The sequence below is a fragment of the Ictidomys tridecemlineatus genome, chromosome 9 (assembly GCF_052094955.1).
Source record: "Ictidomys tridecemlineatus isolate mIctTri1 chromosome 9, mIctTri1.hap1, whole genome shotgun sequence".
NCBI lineage: Eukaryota > Metazoa > Chordata > Mammalia > Rodentia > Sciuridae > Ictidomys > Ictidomys tridecemlineatus.
In genome coordinates this window covers 38,320,917-38,346,475 of record NC_135485.1, presented here as the reverse complement: position 1 = coordinate 38,346,475, position 25,559 = coordinate 38,320,917, and the positions used below count along the sequence as shown (strand labels likewise).

Here is a 25,559-nt window from a genome sequence, read left to right as displayed (position 1 = left end):
ATTGTAATATTTTAGCACCAAATGATCTCCCACTAGTAACAATGCTGGTTGCCAGTATAAGGAGGTATTTCACACACACTCCTTGCACACACACCTTCCCCTCACACCAATAAGGAGATCTGTGCAAGCATGCTGATTCCAGAGCAATGGAAACAAGATGAAGGGATGGGGTCACACGTGCATTCCTAGAAAAGGCCAAACATTATTCTATACCTTTCCATCAGTGTTCAGGAAAACACTTTAAATTGCTACTTAATTTACACCATAATGACTAGGTTACAGCTTTAGCTCATTGGCAATTTTGGAAGCAACTACTTTTGAAAGTTATGATGTCTCTGGTTGCAGCTTGAACCGGACCTCCTTCAAAGAGATTCTCTTGGTCGCAGCTATTGGTGTCCATCACTTGGCAGATTTCCCTCATCATGTCACTGGAATCCCTGGAATTAGTGGTTCTCATGCTCCAGGTGAAGCGCAGGGAGCGAGCTGTTGCTTCTTCGTTCTTGTCCTTTTGCTCAGCAGAGACGTTGCGGCTTCTTGTGAGTTTTGAAGTTAATTTACAAAAAAGATTAGGGGCACCTCTGCTTTAAGTCTGGGACAGTGGCGTGGCTTGGTGGGACAGGCTGCGCTAGGCAGAAGGGCCGTTGTCTGTTGCAATTGGCGATTCCTGGGAAGTGCTGCCACCAGCAGTCCCCTAGGGAAGAAGATTCAGTCTGAGGAGGTGGCACTGCTGACACTGTGCGTTGAAGCAGCTGGAGTTCTCTGATCTGGAATGGTGCTCTTCTCCTTGCCATTCTGGATCACTAAATATCTGTGTGCTGTGGTTTACTCACTGCAAACGTGAATATGTCTCTGTATCATCCATCCCCTCCAGATCCTGTGCTACTGCTGGAGACTTCGGGCTTTTCTTGCTGTTCAGGAATGTCCACCTTGTTGGGAATACTTGCCTTCCCAAGCATGGGACTGGCTGGAGCCATTCCCTTTCCTGTAGTCCCAGTGGCACTGCCTCCTGATTTCTAGGAGGGAATCCCATCTTCTTTGAGGTCACTATCTGCAGTGCTAGTCTGACTCCTCTTTGGATATGCCACAACTGAAGGAATAGCTGGTCCAGCATGGTCACTGTACTCTCTCTGGGCTCCTGGATTGAAGAAACACTTCTTGGTACTTTGTGGTGAGGAAACTGTTCCTGAGGTCACTGCTTGGCCGCACCTATGAAGATTTGCTCCTCAGCAAGTATGTAGCTGTGATTTCGTCATATTTCATTTTACTGAGAGATTCTCGAATTTCCTCTTGTGAATATCCCATTCCTACTATAATATCTAGTCTCTTCTGGTCTGAGATGTCTAGCTCTGGTTCAACAAAGGGTTTAAGTTCATCTTCCTCACGCCCTGTGTTGATCCACCTGTCCTTCATGATTTGCTTTGGAGTATCTAGAGTAATTGGATTTGGCATCAGGAAGCTTTTGAGAAGGTTCTCAAAGTCTATGGACATGAAGAAAGAGATTCTGTATTTCTGTCATAACACTCTTTCTCTCCAAGTTCCTTCAGATTTTGCCTGCCAAAGGGAGGAGACCCACCGACTGGGATGTATGGGAGAACGCCTAGACGCCAAACGTGGACTTCAGGCCCATCGTACTTCTTGCCCTGGAAGAGGTCTGGGGCTGCATATGGAGGACTACCACAAAACATGTCCAGTTTACTGCCAAGAGTAAACTCATTGCTGAAACCCAAACTTGCTATTTTAATGTTCATATCCAGATCTAACAACAGATTTTCAGCCTTGAGTTTTGCCAGGTTTTATTCGTGACTAAAACACTTAGGGGTCACTCCAGGGGAACTGGGCTAACTGGGCTGTGTGAAATAACCACACAAGAGACAGAAATACCTTTTTCTTTGGGGTTGCTGTGACAGCTCCTTTTACCTTAAGGGTTCGGGGTGTGTGTGGGAGAGAGAGAGAGAGAGAGAGAGAGAGAGAGAGAGAGAGAGAGAGAGAGAGAGAGAGAACGTGCTGACCCCTTTTATTGAGAAGCTATTCAAATGAGGCAAGGGGTCAGGTTTCAGGGGACTGAGTCTAGCTAGCTTCATGATGTCTGCTGTCAGCAGGTTGACTGACATCTAGGTAGGCCACACCCAAGGGCACAGTAAGAGAAGGGGACATGCAAAAGGCACTTTCATGGAACATTCTATCCCAAACAGGGCAAGGGGTAATATTACAAAGGAATAAGTAAGCATAGCTCCACCCATGGGGCTGTAGGAAGGCACGCCCAAGCACGAAGATACCATCCCTGAACCCAAGAAGGGTGGGGCAGTCTAGCAGCATCTGCTGCCTGATGCCTCAATCACCCAGCCCGGGAGTGACTCAGTCACATGCAAGGTTGGTATCCCACAGAGTTCCCTGTGATCAATCAGCTTTTAGTGGCAATACTGTACTGCAGACATGGTCTGTCTAAATTTAGCTCTTGCTTCTTTTCCCGCCATTCATCCATGTGGAAATACGTCCCATCCATTTGTGTATTCCATGATTAAGTAGAGTGTTTTTTTAGTTTCAATGACTTCAAGCAACTTCATTATGTTTGGATGATTAAAAATCTTCATACTCTTAATTCTCTGAAGAGCTTTTGAAGATTGTTAGATTCAACTGAGTTTTGTCAATTTTTTTTTTTTTATCCAGGGATTGAACTCAGGGGTACTCCACCACTGAGCCACATCCCCGTCCCTAATTTGTATTTTATTTAGAGACATGGTCTCACTGAGTTGCTTAGTGCCTTGCTTTTAATAACGCTGGCTTTGAACCTGTGATCCTCCTGACTCAGCATCCTAAGCCACTGGGATTACAGGTGTGCACCACTGGGCCACAGCCTGTCAATTATTTTTATTGCAATCTCTCTGCCTGTAAGGCTGTGTCATGTCAATGTCATTTTTGCAAAGTTCCCCTTGCTGATCATTTTCAAGAGTCTATAGTTTCTGATGTGAGGCTGCTCATCTGCACAGGAAGCTATGGAGTTTCTATACCTCCAGAGCACCCAGTGTGGGAGGTGACTTCTAGTCACCCAGCTCCATGTGAGGTGTGCATGCTATGTATAAGGTTCTTTATCATTGAGTATCTTCAATGTCTTTTGATGATTTAATAGAAGAAAAAATAAACGCATAAATCTACTCAATCAGCAAAGCTAATAAATGTCTGTGAGTACCATTGGCAGGATTAGGACATGTAAAGGGAAGAGGAAACAAGGAAAGAGTTGGAGATGAAAGATTGTTAAAAAAAAAAAAAAAAAGCCTCACGTGCCTTCCACAACAAAAGATGTTTGCCCAGGTAAAAATTATTCTTCTTCTGGGTAAGTCTAAGAGCAAAAGGCAAATGAGAAGTGGTACTAGGTCTACTCATTTCCAAGATTCTCATTCTATAATCTGCTATGCAGTCAATGTAATCATAAAGGTACTGACTGCATAAAGAATGGGCATATACAACACTGGGATCAAAACTTCTGGTTCAGCTTACACAAACTTCAAGTTCTATCAGTACAGATTTTCATGTCAAATGTCCATAACACAAACCCCACAATATTTAGACTCTACTAAAAAGCAACTGCCTAGCTATTAACAAGAAATACAAAACATCTCCTGCTTTGTTTGAGCTTCAACTTTGAACATCAAGATTCCACATAACCTACAGAAACAATGCCTTAACTAATCTACATAAGATTATATAAGATTGGTCATGGCTGAGCAGTTTAAGTGGCTAGGAAGCAGTGCTAAAGAACCTCAGGTTGAAGAAAAAATTGGGTTCTGTTAGTTAGCTGTCGCTCTAATAAAATGCCTGAAATAATTAACTTGTAAGAGTAAAGGTTTATTTAGCTCACAGTCCTGGAGATTCCAGTTCAGACAGAGGAGGAGGAGGAGGAGGAAGAGGAGGAAGAGGAGGAGGAGGAGGAGAAAGAAGGAGAAGAAGAGCCCACAGTCACTTTTAAAGAAAAGCATCTTCAGGGGCTGGGGCTACAGCTCAGTGGCAGAGCATTTGCCTAGCTTGCTTGAGGCACTGGTTCTATCCTCAGCACCACATAAAAATAAACAAATAAAATAATATAATATAGTTGTCCATCTACAACTATAATTTAAAAATAAAAGGGAAAAACACCTTCAAAATTACAGAAATTGAGATTCCATGCTGGTGGATTATGTATCCACCATCTTGCCATTGCAGATTATCTAAATATGTATGTTTTTGCACACAAGTGTGCAAATGTTCAGAGAAGAACTGGAATCTCTACTGCTACATTCATTGGATGTGCTTAGAATGCCTGATAGGCTCACTAGTGTTCTATTAGACTGGGGAATCAAAATGTTTTCACAAAATATTAGCAATATATGGGTCCTTATGGAGTGTGGTGACTGAGATTGGGGGATCCCTGACTGCTTCATAGCTGTGGCATACGTGCTACCTGGGAATGTATCTAGGCAAGGGTACAGGATGCCCAGTTGTTATGGTGATACCCCCAACCCTCCCAACCCCCACCCCCACCAAGTTTCTGTGCAAGAGACTTATCAGTCTCTACCTTGATCTCAGGCTCATAGCTCTGGGGAGAGAGGAATTCTAAGCTTGACAAGACAACTACAATGTTTCACCAACGCTCCTACTTTGTAGCCTGCCCACTTAACAGTAACTTTAGACAATGGGCATCCTGGAGTGCTGCAGGAAGCTCTAAGCATTGCAGCAGTGAAATGGCTACAAGAATGTTTCTAGCCTTGTAACTTTCTAGTGCACAAAGAACAATGCTTCTATAGTCCTGTACTTCTTGATTATGAAACATTATATAAATAAACTTGCTGGGTCAACTCTTTAGAAACTGCTTCTTCATCAGAGAGCAGTGCTCTACCTGATCCCAGCCTTTGGTCTTAATATCTGTGTGTGTGTTTCTTAATTTCCTAATGCCCCTTGCTGGTTTCTCAGGTTCAGGTATACAGGGCATGGCAGGTACTCAGGTGGAAATTGAGGAATTTAATCTTGGCTACTGGATAGGGAGTTAGAGGATTTAATTTTAAAAAAAAAACTATATAGAGCAGTTAAAGGAGTCGGAGAATGTAAAAACTGAGCAGTGAAAATTGGCTACTATTATGTAATATACCAACACAAACATATGCCGGTCTGGCAAACATAACTTTTTATTGACATGCATGTATACAACACATTATTAATGAGCATCATTTATGGGCTTGTGTATGTGTTGGGATAAGTACTGGAGATTTAACACAGGGCATTCTACCACTGAAATGCATCTTCAGTCCTTTATAAGTTGGCCAGGCTGACCTCCATCTTGCAATTCTATTACTTCATTCTCCTGAGTATCTGATCTATGGGCATTTAATATGGCCTAAATGTCTACCATGATCTGATAGCCTCCAACATCTCTAGCCACATCCCACCTGTAGCCTGGTTTATATTATGATATCCTGCATCTTTTTTCTACTTAATCTCTTGGCTGTTTGTACTAAAGTTATGGCAGACATCCTGCTCTTCTAGGAATGAACAGAGCTCCAACCTGGAGCACACATTCTGTACACACTCTTGCTTTTGCCTGGAACTAGACCCCAAGCTCCTCTTCTTTGCCTCAGATACACTTTTTTTTTTTTTTTTTTTTTTTTTTTTGGTACTGGGCATTGAACTCAGAAGCATTCTACTACTGAATGCTCAGCCCTTTTCATTTTTTAAAGCAGCCCCCCCCCAAGTTGCAGAGGCTGGACTTGACCTTGTGATCCTCCTGCCTTAGCCTCCCACATCTCTGGGTGTGCATCACTGTGCCATGCTCTCATATACGCATCTTCAATGTTCTGCTTCTTCATCTCTTCCAACCTTACGCAGGAACCCTGATATCTCCATTTTAGCTCTTGTCAAGTGGCAAATTTACATTTTAAGTGAGTCTTACATTCATGTTTGTCTACTAGATTGAAAGTCCCAAAAGAATAAAGTTTATGCTTTGGATTTTTGTCTACTTACTCCCAGGTCTATTTACAGTGATTTGGCATGTGGTAGGTTTTCAGTACCTATTGATTCTATAAAATAACAAACACATCCCAACATAAGGCTGGTGCTCCTGAGGAATGGGCATTTCTCTCTTTCACTTTATTTCACAATCATGGTTCCCCTCATCTCTGGTTTTACTCAACTATACTATGAAGAGACATACATATTTTACTAGGTAAAATTAGGTTGCAGAAAATGTGAATTTAATTGTCAGGAAATGGGAGAGGAAGGAAAAGAAAAGTCAATTAAGTAAGCATACTGAGAAATTGGGTAGTCGGCGTTTTATAGAAACATGTATACAGAATTTCTGGAGTATTACTTTCCTAGTTGAGAACAGTGTTGCTGCACTTTCATTCGCCACAATGTCATGTAAACATGTGCATGGTGTTTAAAGACGTATCTATAAAGAATGTAAAACTGTGTAAAGAAACATTAATAAAAGATGTTCTTAGTATGCTACTTGAAGAGAGGGAGAAAGGGGAGGAGTTGGAAGAGAAATAATAATGAGGTGGTGAGTCGACATCAGCAAGGTACCACATGAATAGTGGTTAAACTCATGTCACGAACCAGACAAAGAACCGAAGACAGAAAGAGGAAATCAATGAAGAGACAGGAGACAAAAAATAATGGCCAAGGATGGGCTGAGATAGGTGAGAGCAGAGACTACAGGAGTGGGGTGGAGTATTCGTGGGGTAGGGTCCCTCCAGCTGCCAAAACAGTGGGAAGCTGGGAACTGAGAAGCTGAAGAATTTGAAGACCTCAACTCCTTCCCATGACTCTTCTTTAGAGGTATCCTCTTACTACTGACTCAGTCTAAGGGAGGCCTTTTATTTCGTCCATTTAAGAATTAGGAAGCTGCAGAGTACATAGAAGCACTCACTTAACTTAACTGATCGTATAAGTGAATAAAAATATAGCAAAGAAATAGCAGTTCAGGATTCTAGAAGCTGTGAGACCGGAGCATAGACTCCGAGGTGGGGAGAGAGTAACTGAGCAGACCAGGAAGGCTCAGTGACCGGAGACACTCCGATTCCTCAGTGCCAAGGACTGGTGAGCAGCCTGATAAATCCGGTTCTTTGGGATGGGACGCTGGAAGTTTCAAGAAGGATTCTTGGAGCAAGGTGCACTACTACTTCTAGAGCTACTAAGTGCCAGAAAGATCCCGGGCGGGCAAAAGACCTTGTGCAGCCAAGGTCCTGGCCCGGCCCGCCCCGCCCCTGTCCCGAGACCTCCCGAGATTGGTTGCCCGGCCAGAGGCCCCTCCCACGTGGCACCCCCTTCCAAAGTCCTTCCAGGGATTGGTTGCCCGTCCTCAGCCCCGCCCCAATCCCAAATCTGTGCTCCACCGAGCTCCGCGCCCTGAGTGGATCGCAGGTCTGTTCTTCACTCGCTGAACTGATGGAGTCTTCGGCCTCCGGCTGCGGGTGTGCCCTGTCGGCCCCGGGCCTGGGTAGTGGCTGGGCTCGCCACACGTCCCCTCGACCTTTGCTCCAGCAGGATGGAGGGAAGAGCAACTCCCGGCGTCCCGGGGGACGGGTGGCTCTGCGCCCAGTCTCACGGAAGTTCCCTTGCGAGAGTCTGAAGCAGTAACAAGTTTGCGCTTTGCTTCCTCAGGCGGATCCGCCGCAAGTACCCGACTTGGGATGACTTGGGCCCCTGGAGTTTGTTTCTAACGTCTGCGGCGGTCAACAACCTCAATTCTAAGCGCAGGTATGTCCCTGTCCTTGGGCGAAATGAATTGACCCAGATTGCCAGCTCTTGGACAAAGGCGACAGAGTATTCTCCGGAGTCTGGTGCAGTGGTGCTAATCGGACACGCCCTAAAAATAAATAAATAAATAACCAGAAAACTCCAGAATAGCCTTTTCTTGTGTACTTTAAAGGTTGATGCAGCCGATAGGTTAAAATCTAGAGAGGAGATTGTAGAACTCCTCTTTGGATCCTGGCCGGTGTCACAGCTGAACCGGAAGAAAAAGATTTCTTACAATTTGAGAACCTTTGTGATATTTTTACATAACTTAGAGCACAAGTATTAGATTCAAACTTATTCACTTTGTGGATCATAGTATCCACTCTGACCTCAGCCATTAACAACCCTGGACTCTTTACATTGCAATAAGGTACTTGAAGGGCTCCCACCAAATGGTCAGGGCAATGTGGACTTAGCTCTTTCAATGCTAGCCAAGTTACAAAAATGGGATCCTTCGTGCATAAAGAAACACCACTTAGTTGCACCCAACAAGATGTCATAAACAATCCACTCAGGAATTCAATAATATGAACACTTTTTCCAAGTTTGGCAACTATGATCTTCCAAATGCCATTCTAAACATTTCCAAAGTAATAGAACAAATGTTCATGTCACTATGCAGACCTTAGAAGTCTATCAATCTAAAGTTACTGGGGTAACCTCTGTATCAAAATCGTGACCTACAAACACTGATCATACAACAGGGAAGAGCTTGTTCAATCATTGGCAAACAGTGGTGCTTCTATGTAAATAAAACAGAAGAAGTAATGTCCAATCTACAGTGTATAAAAGCACAAGTCAACATTCTACATCAAATAAATGAGGCACAATCATTTAATTGCACTGATCTGTTTCGGGAGTGGGAGACTATCTCTGTGGAACATGGAACTATGTATTCCCTTCATTCTTTTCTGCTTATTCAACCTTGTTCTAATCTGTTCTTGTCTTTCATAGATCACTTAACTCCCAATCTTTAACCCGACTCCTCTCTCCACAGCAATGGAGCCAGCTCCTTGTCTATGAAACTTCATGTCTATTTTCAGATGGGACAGTGAAGAGCCTAACAACACTTGGGAATGGCAGAACAACTACTTAGTCCATCTGAACAAACAGCAGCTGCAGGAAAAAAAGCCTTATCTAAGCTTTCCTTTGATGTGTATTTCAGGCCTCTCTGAGAATTCAGCTGCTCTAGCCCCTTCCAAGGGAGCATCCTGTGAGGAAACTGAATGTGGGAACTTCTGGGGGAATTAAAATGTATAAATAAGCCTTATCTGACCCTTCCATACTTTCCCTCTGAAGCCTTAACACATACACCCTATCCTTGGTCATTCAGAAAAATACCATGTACAGTGCTCTCACATGCATGTATACTAATTCTCTTTCTTATTAATCAATTTTCAGAACCCCACACTGGAACCTGAGTTTGTAGAAGAAAACTTTTCCTCCCAGCAACACTGTCTATATTTTTCTGGATAGACAAGAGAGTGTGTTCAAATAGATAATGCAATTTGGAAGCCTGTGTTTTGTTTGAAGGTGGGAAAATCCAATGTCTGCATATACACAAAGATTTCGCCCTTTGAACTTGTCTTGAAGAGTAAACTTTGGACAGTCATCCTGTACATTTAAGAACTGAGTGTAACTTTTTATTTCCTTTAGGGAGGAAGCTAAAAACCAGTTAAAGTGGATCTGTGCTTTCCTGACTTCCCATAGACACTGCAGTCTACAATCTTAACAGGGTATTAGGTGTGAATGGAACCAGCTGACCACCATGGGCAGCAGATGGGACTAGAACAGTGGGGATGATGTAGAGGAATCATTTATTGTACCAAACACTTCATTCTACCTGGTTTTGTGGTAAGTTCATAAAAAGAGGAAGAAGTAAGAAAAAGATTTATATACATATCTTTTGGCATTTAAACTGAAAGATTAAGTCAGAAGTTAATGAATGTGATTATATATAAGGAATGGGCAGTGAGATGTTCATCTCCTTTTTAAAAGTTGAATATAAACTAATAAATTTAGTAACAAATATTGTTTCAAGTTACATAAAAAACATTCTGGGAATATTCTTAAAGGTAGGTTTATTCATTCTAATGTTGGTGCTGTAAAAAAAAAAACAACTCCATTGTGGGGAGAACCAAGACAATTACATATGTATACACACACCATATATATATATTTCGTACACACACACACACACACACACACACACACACATATATAGTGTTCTGGATAGAATTCTCTATATCTAATCTAATCTAATTGGATTGTATATTTATATATATAATTATATATATATATATATATATATATATATATATATATATATATATATACACACACACAAACATACACACACACTTTTTATTTGAGGCTTTAAAATATCTTATTTAAAAACTTCTTATTCTGAGCTCAGTGCAGTAGGACAAACCTGTAGTCCCAGCAACTCAAGTTGATGAGGCAGGAGAATCCCAAATTAGAGGACTTAAGCAACTTAGTGAAACCATCTCAAAACTAAAAATTAAGAAGGGCTAGGAATGTGGCGCAGTGGTAAAGTGCCCTTGGGTTCAAACCTCCCCCTACCCCCCACCCCCCAAAAAAACACAGAATTTTTATTCTGAATTAAATTTCAAAGAAAGTTGCAAAAATCATAAATTCTATGTACTCTTCATCCAGTTTCTCCCAGGGGAAGTATAAAACCAACATTGAGATGTGTGGCAGTATTCCATGGTTCTGTCATTTTGACACATGGAGATTCACATAACCACCACAATCCATATATAGAAGGTGGGTGGATTAATTTTTTTATCATCTTGATTTTTAAAACTTCCTACTCTCTTATGATGCTTTTGTTTTCATTTTACAGATAATTAAAATTGCAGTGTGTGTGTGTGTGTGTGTGTATAATATATTCATTCATTCCTTCATTCAGATATTCTGGTCTTTTTCCACTGAATTTTTTAAAAGAGAGAAGTTAACTTTTCTTTCATTGCTCTATTTAAAAAAAAATGTTTCCTAATAGTTTTATATTAATTTAGTTTTGTTTAATTTCTTATATTTGGATTGTTATTCAAATGCCTATCTAATATTCCCTTGATTTAAAAAACCTTGTACAGCCGTGTACTGTTTTATTCTTTTTTAAAGAATTCTGAATTCTTATTCATTGGAATAAAAAATTTCAATACAGCAGAATAGGCTATAAAAGCTAATAATGACTTCTTTTCAGATATCCTTTTATATTCAAATTCATTTATTTTTCCATGTGAATATTTGTAAATATTTTCTCTTTATATTGCATTCAGCATGCTCTATATTTAATCACAATTGTATTAATATAAAAACTTCATATACATTTGTGCAGTTGTAACTTAAGTAGAGAAAACAGGCATATAAAATATTCAGTCTCAAGCTTCAGAACTTAACTTCTTATGCATCCAGCCATCTACAGCTCATTTCTCTTTTGCCTTCCTTCATTCTATTTTGCCATTCTTCATTCTATTCAAGAATAAGCTATAGCTCTCTCTATATACAATTCCTTTCTCAATAGACTCCCAGTAATAAACTTAAGAACTAGCACTGAAATGTATTTGCTATGCAGCAGAGACTTTCCTAAGCACTTTATACTTTTAACTCATATAAGCTTTCCAGCACCATTTCTTCATTTTCAAGCTAGGTAAATAAGACAAGTAGAAAACTGAAGTTCTCACAGTTGCTAAGTGGTGAAAGCCAGAGTGACCCCTGATGCAGCCAGTTCTACAGGCTATTCTCTGAAGGCCAGTCCAGTCAGTATGTTTTACAATTAAATAAATAGATATAAGCAGCATCCTTTTTATTCTTTCATATAATTACGTTTTTGTGACTGTTATAAATTACACATATTTTTAAGCTGGTTATATGAGGATCCTATTGACTTTTATCTGTTTTTTTGTTGTTAACTTATTTTTGTACCTACATTCAGGAAAATGTTAGCTGATTTTTTGGATTTTCTAAGTACATCAGTTACATCACCTGCAAATACTGGTGCTTTTCTTCTTTTTTGTGTACAAGTACACTGGCATGGAATTTTCAAAGCAATATTAAATACTAATTGTGTTTGAATTTGTTATTAAAGAAAATGTGACTAGAGTTTAATTAGATTGAAAACTTTTTTTTTATTATTGGTGCTGGGATCAAACACAGGGCCTTATACTTGCTAGGCAAGCACTCTATCATTTAGCTATGCCTCCAGACTTACATGTTTGAATATATTGTACTACTCTGACCTGATAGAAGCAAACTTTTCCTTAACAGTAATAGGCGGACCTGAGATTTTCTCTCTAATCTCAAATTTTAAGTGCTTTAGCTGAAGATCTTGAAAATATGAAAATGAATTGATGAATATGAAAAATTTGATCCAGTTTAATTGTATTTAAAGATATGGGAAACCTAAGTGTGATTTAGGGATTATAGGGAAAGGTGAATGATGAGACTTAGATGAAATGGTGTTTACCAGGCATTTATTTGGGGCACTAATTCTTGAACTTAGCCACACATTGGGAAATATCAGTAATATTTACAAATGATACCGATGCTTGGGTCCCTCTCCTAGGTACTCTAACATAATTGGTCTAGGGTACAGGATGAATACTAGGCACTTTTTAAACATTCAGATAATTTTAATGTATGGCCCAATTTTATAACTATAAATTTAGGAGAACTTTAAACCTATTTCCCATATTGTATAAATTCCAGTTTAGAGGTTTGTGCAGCCCACTAATAAAACATTCCAGTGTGTAGACTAAAGTTCATCATAGCATGTTGAAAAATATGCTGAGTGAAATAAGCCAGACACAAAAGAGCCAATACTGTATGATCCCCCTTATTTGAGTTAGTTAGAATAGTCAAATTCATAGAGACGGGGAGACAATGGAAGGCAGGGGCCATGAGGAGTCTTGGTTCAATGGGTACAGAATTTCAGTTTGGGATTATGAAAAAGTTCTGGAAATGAATAGTAGTGGTGATTGCACAACATCATATATGTATTCAGTTCTGCAAAATTGTACACTTAAAAATGGATAAATTTTGTTATGGGTATTTATTTTTTATAATATCTTTATTTTATTTTATGTGGTGCTGAGGATTGAACCCAGTGCCTCACACATGCTAGGCAAGCATGCTACTGCTTAAGCCACAATACCAGCTGTTATGTGCATTTTAATATGAGAAAAATATTTTTTAAAAGCATACCAGCGGGCAGTCCATGAACCTCCTTTCCCAGCTAAATTTAGAGCATTGATATCATAGGGTGTTGTAGTAATGACTATGACAGTTTGTTTATGGGACTGGAAGCGGGCAGTCCTCATGCTTTTTTTCAAGGAAGACAGCACATGCACTTTGCTAACAACTATTAGCCACTATAAAACATTACACAACTGCGGAGAGGTGAGCGTGGAGCTGGATCTGCAGTGTGCTACTCTGAAAGCCCTTGTGGATGGAGCCTTTATGTATGTATGTAAGTATGTATGTATGTATTTTTCTGTGCTAGAGATTGAACCCAGGTCCTTAAGCACTGTTGACAAGTGCTCTACCCCAATCCCTATTTGGAACCTTTTGAAGCAGATTAGAGGTGAGTTTTGTTCACCCTATACCTTCAGACCTACACATACACACCAAATAAAGCTAAGACATCAAAGCCATTATTTCTTATTAATTGACAGATTTATCGATAGTATGATTTGCATTTGACTTGGCAATGTTTGGGTGTTCCAAAGAATGAACTTAAGTGAAACATCTCTTTTTGATGCTATTTTTCATGAATAAAATGATGCCATTTATTAGTTTTGACTGGTGAAAAATGATGGATCATGGTGTCAAAGAATGGCCTTGCATTACTATAGTCCTGAGGTTTTGCCTTAGCAGAAGATAGGTGAGCTTCCATGGCTTGTTGTCCCATGCAAACAGTTACATGATAAATTCAAATTGGATGAGTATAGCAAATTTATATTCACAATGTCTAAATTCCCAAAAAATGTCAAGTCCAAGAGATCTTGCCAAGGAACAAATAGTTCTTTGGCAAGCAGAAGACTCTAGAACTGCACTGTCTGAAATTGTGCCCTTCAAATGTGGCTAGTGCTACTGAGGGTTTTAATTTCCTGTAGCAAATGAATACAAAGGTGGTTTAACCCATTATGTCCCATATTTTCAGATGTGGGCCTCCTATAAAACATAAATTGAACATCATTACCCTAAGTACATGTATGAAGACACGAATGGTATGACTGTACCTTGTGTACAACCAGAGAAATGAAAAATTGTGCTCTACATGTGTACTATGAACTGAAGTGCATTCTGCTGTCATCTATAACAAATTAGAATAAAGAAATAAATCTTTTAAAATGTAAACTGAAAAATCCATGCACCACTTATGGTAACTTTGGAATAATTAATTCATTTTATTAAATTGGTTAATCAAAAGCTTGGAACTTATCAAAGCAATACATGTTTATTCTTTTATAATTCTAGGCCAGAAATTCAAAACCAGTTTGACTGGGTCAACATCAGGTGTAAGCTGGGCCATTCTCCCTCTGGAGGCTGTAGGGGACAGTCTGTTTCTTTGCCTTTCCCAGCTACTAGAGCAGCATTCCATGCATTCCTAGGCTAGAGGCCCCTTCTTCCATCTTCAGAGCTAGCAGCATGGCTACTGGCTTCAGTGACCACATTGCTTCCTTCACTTCTGTAGTCAAATCTCTTTCTGTCTCCCTTCTGTGAGGACACTGCCACTTACTTTTAAGGCCTACCCAAATAATCCAGGATAATCTCCCATCTCAAGATTCTTAGTTTAATTACATTTGCAAAGTCCCTTTTGCCAAATAAGGTCCAGGGATTAGGATATGGACATATTTAGAGACCATTATTTAGTCTACTGCACTGAGAAACTGAATATTTAATTTAATTAGACCTACAGCTGGTGGCTATTATATTACCTTAGGAATCTTTATTTTTTATTTTATTTTATTATTTTAGTACTGGGGATTGAACCCAGGGGTGCTCTACACTGAGCTACATCCTCAGTATTTTTTATTTTAAGATAGGGTCTCATTAAACTGCTGAGACTGGCCTCAAATTTACCATCCTCCTGCCTCAGCCTCCCAAGTCTGTGAAATTGCAGGCATGTACCACTAAGCCTGGCTTCCTCAGGAATCTTTTCCTGTGATATGGGGCCACATATTTCATCTTGTCTGATCGAGAAAAATGTTTTCCAAGGCACTACATTCTCCCACACTGGAAATAGTATTTTCATTTCTAAGAGTTTAAGTTCAATTCTGTGGGTCTTACTAATCTATGGAAACTGTGTCCCAAATTCCTTTTAAAAAGGACTTACATAGATATTTTTGAAGAGCAGTATAACATTAAACTCTGGTATTTTCTGCCACAGACCATCTAGAGCTGTTGTCCTGTGAAGATGGAAATATTATAAATCTGTGCTGTCCAATCTGGTCACCAATAGCCACGTGGCTATTAAAATTTAAATTAAAAATTCAGTTCACTGGTACACTATCAAGGCTTACAATAAAGCTCTAGTTATAGAGACAGTGTGGTGATGGTGTGAAGATACACAAATCACCTGATAGAACAGAATCAAGTTGAGAAGTACATCTGCACACAAATTGTCACTTGATTTATAACAACTACAGAAGGGAAAGTGATTTTTTAAATTAACCTTGCTAGACCCATTGGCTGTCTACATAGAAAAAAAAAGTATCTGGACCTACCTCGACAAATAAAAAAGTTTTTCCTCAAAAGACATCATTAAAAGAATGAAATGATACATTAGTTTAATTTTACACACTAAAACCAACATGTCCATAGTCATCACATTTATAATTTATCAAAATGTATCCATTTATGATAGATTTCCTATCATTTTGTTGAATGTTTAGAATCTTTTAGAGCTTGTATCCTTCTTCATGCTGATAAAAAGTTGTTAACCTAATAAAATATATTTCTAAATTAAAAATAAAGAATGAGGGCTAGGGATATGGCTCAAGCGGTAGCGTGCTTGCCTGGCATGCATGCTGCCGGGGTTCGATCCTCAGCACCACATACAAACAAAGATGTTGTGTCCGCCGAAAACTAAAAAGTAAATATTAAAAAGAAAATTCTCAATAAATAATGCTGCAGTATACTTGGGAGAGGAAGTATCTTTAAAAAAAATAAAAATAAAGAATGAAATAGAACTCAGAATGAGAGAGGATATATGCAATATGTATGTGTGTATATATGTGTATATATACAGGGAGAAGAGAAAGGGGGTGAACAAGCAGGAAGAAACTCTTGGAGATGATAGATATGTTTATGGCAGAGATTAAGCTGATGGTTTCAAGGGTGTATCATTATCTCCAAACTCATCAAGTTGTGTATATACAATTATATTAGGTATATACAATTTAGTGTAGTAATCATACCTCAATAAAGTGATTCTTTTAAAAAGACACTTGCAGCAGATAAACAACCTGTGATATATTCATCCAGTGGAATACTACTCAAAAATGAAAAGGAAGGCATTAATGATATGGATAAATCTCAATACAGTGTGTTAAATGAGAGGAATGTTACAAAAAAAGAATGTGCTGTATAACTCCAGTTGTATGAAATTTTGAAACAGGCAAAACTGACCTACAGTGGTGGAAAAGATCAGCATATCAGTTGCCCTGGGAGAGTGGAAATAGGGGGCAGCATGAAAGACCTTCCAGGGTGATGGTATGGTATATATTTGATAGAAGTTTGGGTTACACAAGTAAGTGCATTTGTTGAACCTCAGCAAATGTTCACTAAAGATTTGTACACCTATTTCATGTACACTTTTCACTGAAAGAAACCTTAGCTACTGATTTCAAGTGAAAAACATGCTAAAATATTTAGAAAGCTAAATATGTATTGCTATCTACATTTTAATTTGAAATGCAACAACATTAAGATGGATAGAGAAAAGAACTGTCATTAAGCAAGTTTTATAAAATATTAATTAAAGAATCTCTGTGGTGTTCTTTGGTTTTGTTTTTTGGTGTTTTTTTTTGTTGTTGTGACTTTTGTTTTGGTACTGGGAATTGAAACCAGGGTGCTTAACCACTGAGCCATATCTCCAGTCCCTTTTTATATTTTATTTAGTGACGGGGTCTCGCTAAGTTGCTTAGGGCCTTGCTAAATTACTGAGGTTGGCTTTGAACTCACAATCCTCCTTCCTCAGCTTCCCAAGTGCTGGGATTACAGGCATGAGTCACCACACCCAACTATGTAACATGTTTAAATGTGTTCACTGTGTGAAATTTTCTAAACTTTGCTCAATATTTTTATAATCAAATGTTAGGAAAATACAAAAAAGACGATCTGAAAAGTGGGCAAAGATTTTAAAAGACACTTCATAAAGTTATTTCTAAATAGCAAATAAATAAAATGAAAAGGTGCTCAACTTTGTCAGTCACCAGGGAGAAGCAAAATGACATAAGACTCAATTATCACCCACGAAAATGATCAAAATTGAAAACCAATAGAAGTTTCACTAGATTGGACAAAGGGAATGATAGGAAGGGAGGAGAGACGGGAATAGGAAAAACAGTATAATGAATCGGACATAACTTTCTTATGTTCATATCCAAATCACAACCAGTGAAACTCCACATCATGTACAACCCCAAGAATAGGAAGTTATATTCCACATATGTATGATAAGCCAAAATATATTCTACTGTCATGCATAACTAAAAAGAACAGATAAATTCTTTTTTTAAAAAAATTTTTTTTAGGTGTAGATGAACACAACACAATGCCTTTATTTTTATGTGGTCCTGAGGATTGAACCCTGATCCTGCCGGTGCTAGGTGAGTTCTCTACTACTGAGCCACAATCTCAGCTCCAGATAAATTCTTTTTTAAAAAAAATGGAAAACCAAATGGTGATGAAAAGGGTAAACATGTTGCTGAAAGGAGTATAAATAGACACAAACATTTTGGAAAACTTTAAAAATATCTACTAAATTTGAACATGATATATAACCTCTGATCCAAGAATTCCATTTCTAGGTTTATATCCAACAGAAATGCATTCATCATTCACTATGTTCATCAAAAGATACATTACAGTGTTTGTTACACTTTATTTGGCACTGGGGATTGAACCCAGGGGTACTTTTACAACTGAGCTACACCCCCATCCCTTTTTATTTTGAGATACATTCTTGATAAGTTGCTTTAGGGCCTCCTAAATTGCTGAGGCTGTCTTTGAACTTGCCTTTCTCCTGCCTTAGCCTCCTGAGTTGCTGGGATTACAGGCATGTGCCACTGTATCTGAAAGCAATGCTTTTAGTAGCTCCAAAATGTTGACTACTCCAAGAGGATCACTATCAAATTTGGCTAGATAAATCAATTGTATATCCACACAACGAAATCCAAGACAGGGTTTGTATGAACAGACGATACTAAAAGTAAATAAATAAATAAATAGCATGAACCTCATGAACATAATAAATTAAACAAACCGAGAACAAAAGTTTATTTGTTGAAATGGCTCCACTCACCTACTGTGCAAATGCAGGGATACTACCCTATTCTCTTAAAAGTCAGGATAGTGGTCACCATTGAATGGGGGGGAGTGGTTAGTCCTGGGATGTAGTTGTGTTCTGTTGCATGAGCTAGCATGAGTGTAATTAGAATTTCAGCAGACTGCATTTATGATGGTGTACTTACGTGTAGGTATGTTGTATTTTAATAAGAATCAGTCTCTGCCAGAATATGTAAGCAAAAAGGGGCCACAGAAGGATTACACATTTGAAAGACTTGAGAAGGATTTGAGAAATGGAATCAGATTTGCATTGGGAAGATTAATAGAGGATGGCCAGAGAGGAGTAACTAAGCTGTTTATAGAAGTAACCCAGGCAAGCAATCACGAAGGCTTGAATTAAAGCAAGAGTGATAGGGATGAAAAGGGCTGAGCACAGTGGATATTTAGAGAGTAAACAACAGGATTTGGACAGATAAATAATTCCCCCACCCCCATTTTTTTGGCTCGAAAAATGAGAATGATAACAGTTCTACATTGTTGGGCCTCTTTTGATGATTTATCGAATTAAGGGAGTTTAGTAGTGATCCTTGTTTACTATATAAGGTATTGATGGAAAGCTTGAAGAGAAATACTTCAATATGACAAAGTTTAGGCGAGTCTGCCTTCCCCCAAGCACAGGTAAAAGCCACCTCCCTGATTAAGACTGGTCAGCATGGATCGCAGGATGGAAGGCCAAGGTGAGGAAGGAGTCAGGACAAGTCTGAATCTGGGCGTGAATTAGGGCTGAGGTACCAGGAGGGACTCCACTAGGTCTCCATTCGGGTGGCCAGGAGCACAGCGAACCAAAGGCCTGTGTTGACATTTCCTCTCCTCAACAGCTCTGCTAAGGGGTGGACTTACGGGAAGGGCGGGGATTCAGGCCTAGGGGTGGAGTCGCAGCCGGAAAAGTGGCCAATGGAGCGCGAGCTTCCCCGTTCTTAACCAATTACGTGCACCGAGGACCACTTCCACCGGTGATTGGTGGAAGCGTCGCGCAGGATTCTCGCGAGCTGCAGGCGTGTGTCAAACTCTCGCGAGGGTGTACGTCTTGTCCCTGTCTTGACCGCTTGGTCTTCCTCCTCCAGATGTTTCCTTGTCTACGGTGCTTTGGACGCCTGTCCTCTGGCTCCAGACCGTGAATTGAGAGCCTCGAGGAGAGGTGGGCGCAGCCAGGGTCAGTGACAAGCCGCCTCTCCTCAAAACCTGGGCCTGAGGCCAAGGTGAGGCGCGGCCCGAGCTCGGGCTTTACCTGGCGTTCACCTGCCTTCTCCGCGGGGTCCCGAGAGACTCTGCTGCCACTTGGCGGAAGGAACCTGTAAGGAACCTGTAGTGCAGAGCCACCCGATTAGGCTGCACCAGGTACTACGCTCACTTCCGCTCTGAAAAGTTGCTGAGAGGAACATTTGAGTGAAATTTTATGGGTGAGCTTGTGGTCCTATTGTTAACACTTTTAAACAATTTTTTTTTAGTTGTTGATAAGCCTTTATTTTATTTATATGCGGTGCTGAGAACCGAACCCAGTGCCTCACACATGCCAGGCAAGTGCGCTGCCGTTGAGCCACAGCCACAGCCCTTGTTCGCACTTTTTAGCGCTTGCAGTACAGTATACTACCATGCTGATGGAGAGTCACAGCCTAAGTTATTTAATTGATGGCCTCCTGTTCCCATTCTCTTTCTAGCTCTTGCTTTCTCTGCCAAATAAAAGATGTTCAAGTGAGCTAAAGCCACTTATATTTTGAAGTGTCTTTCCAGTGCAATCAAAGTAGTCCTAATGCAGATTCCTTCAGTAAAGAAACAATATGTCAATATGTACTGAATTCTTACATTTGGCAAATAACTCAAAATCATTTCTAAGTATCTTATATGCAATACCCTAAGTATTAATATAAGATTGTGAAGGTTCATAAGAAAATAACAACTGCTAATGAGGCTGGGAAGAAATTGGAACCTTTATGCATTGCTAGTGGAAAAGTAAAGAAATGTAGCTGCTGTGAAAAAAAAATTTCATAGTTCCTCAAAAAATTTTAAAAATTATGTAGTTCAACAATTTCAATTCCTGGTATATGCCCCCAAAGAATTGAAATCAGGGATTCAAACAGATACACTAATTACATAGTAACATTCACAATAGCCAGGGGGAAATGATCCAAATGTCTATCAACAATTGAATGGATAAACAAAATGTGGTGTACATATAAGTGGAATATCATTTGGCCATGAAAAGGAGGAAAATTCTGATACATGGTGACCTGGGTAAACCTTAAGAACATACTCAGTAAAATAAGCCATTCAAATATGATTCCACTTATGTGAGATAACTTAGAATAGAAAAATTTATAGAGACAGCAAAATAATGGTGGCTAGAGTTGGGGGAGGGAGAAATAAGGAGTTATTCTGTAATGATTAAAAATAATTTCTGTTGGGATCATGAAAAACTTCTAGAAATGAATCGTGGTGGTGGTTGCACAAAATTGTGAGTGTACACAGTGCCAAAAAATTGTATCCTTAAGTAGGTTTAAAGATATATTTTATTTTCTGTGTATTAATACACACTAAAAATAAATGAATAAATAAAACCCTAGTAGATACACTCAAATCACATCCAATCACTGTAAAACTTTTTTTTTTTTTGTAGTTGTAGGTGGACATCATGCCTTTATTTATTTTTTTTTTTTTGTGTGTGTGTGTGGTGCTAAGGATCAAACCCAGTACCTCACACATGCTAGGCAAGCACTCTGCCACTGAGCTACAGCCTCAGCCCCAGCCCCAGCCCCAGCCCCTAAAACCTTGTTTTTAACTGATTGTGGCATGTGCATTTTACAGCCTCTAAGTGAAATATCTATTCAAAATTTGTAAGATGCTATTTTTTAACATGTGTGTTTTTTCAACCACACTAAGCAGTATTTGCAGGATGAATGTGGGGAACAATACTTATGTTCCTAGGGACATAACCATACATATTATACAGACCAGAGACATCGATATCCATTTTCTTGTTATATATTTTGAAATAAATTATTTTGATATTTTCCTTTGAGATTCCCTATCTGTCAATACCAATAGAAAAAAATCCTAATTTCATCTTAGCTCATTCTAAATATACAGCCCAGACAAGGGAGAGTTTATATGTTTTTAAGGTGTATTTTTATCATCTTAGTTTATTTGGAGGGGGGAGTATGCTGCCTACTTATAATGAATGTACTTCCTATTAATTTGATAAGCAAGAAAATGCCAATTTATCCTTTTAAAGGTGGGAAAATAGAAAGCATTCAAGCTGAAATGGCATGGTGCCGAAGCCTTCATCAGCTCCAAAGATTATTTGTACTTTTTTTTGCTAAAGATTAATTGTGCTCTTCTGAAATTTTATTAATTTTTCATGTGTACCTTGGGAAATTAGAGGAACAGCTATTGCCAGGATAGATTATAATATTTCATCTGGCCACAATAGTGCTTTTAAAGCTAACTTTGTTAGGAGGTATGTGTGAAGATAACTACCTTCACCATTAAAAAAAAAATGGGTGCTTGTAATTTAAAGCAAAAAAAAATCATATTAAATAATGTAAAGTTAAATGTATTTGCAAATGAGACACTTGAAATGTTAAATGCAGTCAGTAGTGACAAAAAGATGTCAAGAGCAAGTATTTTTGACTAGCACAAAAGATATAAAGAAGGTAGCTATAAACCAGGCATAGTCTCAGCAGCTCAGGAATCTAAGGAGGAAGATCACAAGTTCGAAGCCAGCCTGGGAGGACCTTGTCTCAAAATAAAAAATAAGAATAGCTGGAATATAACTTAGTGGTATAGAACCCCTGGGTTGAATCCCCAGTTACATACACACACACACACACACACACACACACACACACACACACACACAAACTGTAAGGATAATATCCATGATAACCCATAAAGTGGTCACCCAGCCACCCACAAAAACCGTGAAAACACTGAGGGTCAAAAATTTGGCTGGGGTCATAAATTTTATTAGCTCAAATAGCCAGTTAAATGATAAAAATGGCCAAAAAGTTAAATAATTAAATTCATTCTGAAAGAAAACGTGTACATGAAGAAACTTTCTGGGAATATTATTTCTCATGCTGTTGTGGTTGATGATCTTGGGAGGCTTAACCAAAACAGCTACACATGGATCTGCCACTTGAGTATATATTCAGGACACAGTCCAACTGTTGGTCTTGGAGTAACAAGCTAGTGTCTTCAAATGTTTTTCACTAGCTTTATAGATACGTGATTTAAACAACACAAAGCCGGTAGAACTGGTGTAACAGGGTGGAACATGGGACTAGATGCTTATTTATTTATTATGGTTCTAGGGATGTAACCCAGGGCTTTGCACATACCAGGTAAGCACTTTATGACTGGGTTCAATCCTTAGCACCAGCCCTCTTTCAGACAGAGTGTTGCTATTAAATTGTGCAGGTTGGTTTTGAACTTGAGACCCTCCTGTCTTAGCCTTCTGGGTAGCTGACATTACAGAGGTGTGCCAATACACCCCAGCTGCCCTAGATATCTATTAGGAAGACCCTAGCAAACTACCTCATGCATTGCTACTTTTTTTCAAGGTAAGCTCATGTGAATGATCCTAGGCTACCTGCAGTCTGGGCACTTAAACTATATGGAAACATCTCAGAAGTAAGAGTAGCCATGTTTAAGCAGAAATATTCAGGTTTGTAATGAAACTTCTTTTTGAAGTCAAGGTAGTAGAAACAGGAATTTGATTCCATCAGCGAATATATTGAGGGTTGGGGCTGTAGCTTAATGGCAAAACACTTGTCTGGCACATGTAAGGCACTGAGTTTGATCCTTAGCACCACATAAAACAAATAAAATAAAGGCATGCTATCCATCTGCAACTACAAAAATAATATTTTTTTAAAAAAAGAATTTATTAAGAAAAAAGTGAACAGTTTAAGTAAAAATATGCTCTTCATTTGTACTTATCCCACCCCTGAAAAAAATCAGGACCTTATTTTAGTCACTTTTCTTTTTTTTTTTTAAGAGAGAGTGAGAGAGGAGAGAGAGAGAGAGAGAGAGAGAGAGAGAGAGAGAGAGAGAGAGAGAGAGAATTTTTAATATTTATTTTTTAGTTCTCGGCGGACACAACATCTTTGTTGGTATGTGGTGCTGAGGATTGAACCCGGGCCACACGCATGCCAGGCAAGCGCGCTACCGCTTGAGCCACATCCCCAGCCCCATTTTAGTCACTTTTCAAAGCTTTCTAATCTCTATATAATCTGAAATGTCTTTTTAAATTTCTTGTTTAAAATGGTACTGGGGATGGAAGTCAGTGGTGCTTTTTTTGTTTATTTTACAGGATCTCACCAAGTTGCTGAGTCCACCCTGGTAATTATGATCTTTCCTGAGCCTGCAGAGCTGCTGGGAATAAAGGCATGCACCACTGTGCCCAGCTCTAAATTTGTTTTAAATAGATTTTAATATATAAACTGTTCACATATGAAATTTGGTATGAAAGGTAGGCAAATAGAGGTCAATGTTGAATCCTACTTTCTTTATTTATGAGAATGAAATTTCACAGGTTGAGTTTTCATAAGGCATTACTGCAGTTCATATATACATACACTTCATCCACAAAAACGGACTGAGTTTTGACCTTCACATTTTCTTTATTATTGAGTGTACCTGGTCATACCCTAAGCTTCAGCTCTAAATGCATTTATTAAAGGGCAGCTTTACTAAATAAGTGAAAAATGGTTTCAAATAGATAGAATTCTGATAAGCCAAGAAAAAAATGCGAAAAGAATTTCAGGGGGCTGGGGTAGCTTAGTGGTAGATTGCTTGCACTTGTCTGGCACATGTGAGTCACTGGGTTCAATACTTAGTACCACATAAAAACAAACGTATCCACCTATAATAAATTTTTTTTAATTAAAAAAATTTTTTTCAATATGTTTGCCCTTAACTTTTAAGGAGCTAGTTGAATCTCATGAGCTCTTCCTTCCCATAATAAATTTTTGAGTTCAACAATTATGAATTTCTTTCAGAAATTTATATTCTTTGCCCCAATTTCCTTTTTGGTCTCTGCTATACTGGTGTTTAAGGGTTATCTCCTGTCATTATTAGTATTCTTGCAACCTATAATATAAAGGACTTAAGTAAGCCCTCTGGTATCTGACCAGTTTAGTTTTATTAGTTAAAATGCAAAACTTCCATAGCAATCATGGTTTATGGAAAAAAATTTAATTGTCTGTGTCACCTCTGGGATACTGCTGACCAAAGCTATATGGCCCACAAGGAAAAAATTATAGTTTTTTCCTATTATCTTGTTTCTATTACTAAAATCTTTTAACTTAGTATTTTATACTGTTTAAATGAAATTTGTTAAAAGCATACATAAAATGACATTCTAATAAACTAAAAACTGACTTTTTTGATGTAGTTGCTTATTCTGCATTTTACCCACATGCTTATGTCATTATTAGTCTCAATTTTAAATTCACCACCCCACGTGGCTTTTTTTCAAAAATTGACCCATGAATAGATAAGCTCTACTTCTACCCTTCCATTGGTATTAATACAAATAGTCTGGGAGGTATTCTGGTGTGGTAGTTTTATTCCCATCAAAAACATTTGCAATCTTAAGCTTTCATTTTGTTAGTTACCTGTGGTTGCTATAACAAATTGCCACAAACTTGATGGGTTCAAACAAATTTATTCACTCCTTTCTGAAGATTAAAAGTCTGAAAGCCAAGTACATGTTGCCTCAGGAGGGTCATTCGTTCCCATCTTCTAGCTCCCTCACTCCAAGACCAGTATCTTCAAACATGTGTTTTGTCTTCATGACTGCCCCCTATATGTATGGAATCTCCCTTATGAGGGCACCCCCCCCCTCCTGTTGATCCTGGAATATTCAGAGGTAAAATGAATAGATTTTGAGACCTAGAACCTAATCAGTCCATCCTACTTTGAATGGGATGACTGGGTGTTATCTATAGGTAGGTATGGCATGGTTGGAGGAGGTGGGTCACTGGGGACATGCCCCAGAAGGGAACATCTTCCCTGCAGCCCCTTCCCTCCCTGCTTCCTGATCACCATGATATTCTGCCTCACCTTGGGCCCATAGTGATACAACTGATTGATCATGAATGAAATCATAAGTCCAAAGTAACTTCTTTTTTAAGCTGTTCTTATTGAGTAGTGTATTTTGGCTACAGTGATGAAAGCCAACACAGGCTTTGTGATTG

The 25,559-nt window shown here is 38.9% G+C and overlaps 1 long non-coding RNA gene, 1 other non-coding gene and 1 pseudogene across 4 annotated transcripts; 2 read left to right on the top strand and 1 right to left on the bottom strand.

Annotated features, from left to right (window-relative positions):
• Window positions 1-581: 581 nt before the first annotated feature.
• Window positions 582-5,307, bottom strand: LOC101970520 (MAP/microtubule affinity-regulating kinase 3-like; annotated as a pseudogene).
• A 2,030-nt stretch (window positions 5,308-7,337) lies between these two features.
• On the top strand, window positions 7,338-23,772 carry LOC120892362 (uncharacterized). 3 transcript variants are annotated; one of them, XR_013425774.1, is made up of 5 exons: window positions 7,338-7,725; window positions 9,166-9,297; window positions 9,421-9,618; window positions 17,547-17,621; window positions 23,672-23,772. It is a non-coding gene; the product is annotated as an uncharacterized LOC120892362 (long non-coding RNA). The 3 variants fall into 3 exon arrangements; XR_005737004.2 differs by lacking the exons at window positions 17,547-17,621; window positions 23,672-23,772 and adding an exon at window positions 10,441-16,790 and having other exon boundaries at window positions 7,340-7,725; XR_013425773.1 differs by lacking the exons at window positions 17,547-17,621; window positions 23,672-23,772 and having other exon boundaries at window positions 7,340-7,725; window positions 9,421-16,790.
• LOC120887195 (small nucleolar RNA SNORA26) lies at window positions 7,873-7,974 on the top strand. The gene has a single exon (XR_005730281.1). It is a non-coding gene; the product is annotated as a small nucleolar RNA SNORA26 (small nucleolar RNA).
• Window positions 23,773-25,559: the final 1,787 nt, after the last annotated feature.